We start from the raw sequence: 280 nt of genomic DNA on the forward strand, positions 1-280 counted from the left end.
TGCATCTGGAGAGGCTTCAAATTATTGAACCGTATAGTTATTACGCGGCACGATAGATGGCGCTGAAAGCTGAGGAAAAAATTAACTGCGTTCCATTTTGTTCATTACTTTCGGCAAAGTCGGGACAGAGCAAGAAATAACACTTTGACAGACATAGTTTGCATAACAGACCAATATCACCAGCCTGTTTTATGTCCACTGCAGGACGAGGGCCTCTCCCCGCGCCAAGCACTTTCACACACACTGCGCAGAACTGACCAACAACAACACACGGCACATA

The sequence above is a fragment of the Dermacentor andersoni genome, chromosome 6 (genome assembly GCF_023375885.2).
Source record: "Dermacentor andersoni chromosome 6, qqDerAnde1_hic_scaffold, whole genome shotgun sequence".
Taxonomy (NCBI): domain Eukaryota; kingdom Metazoa; phylum Arthropoda; class Arachnida; order Ixodida; family Ixodidae; genus Dermacentor; species Dermacentor andersoni.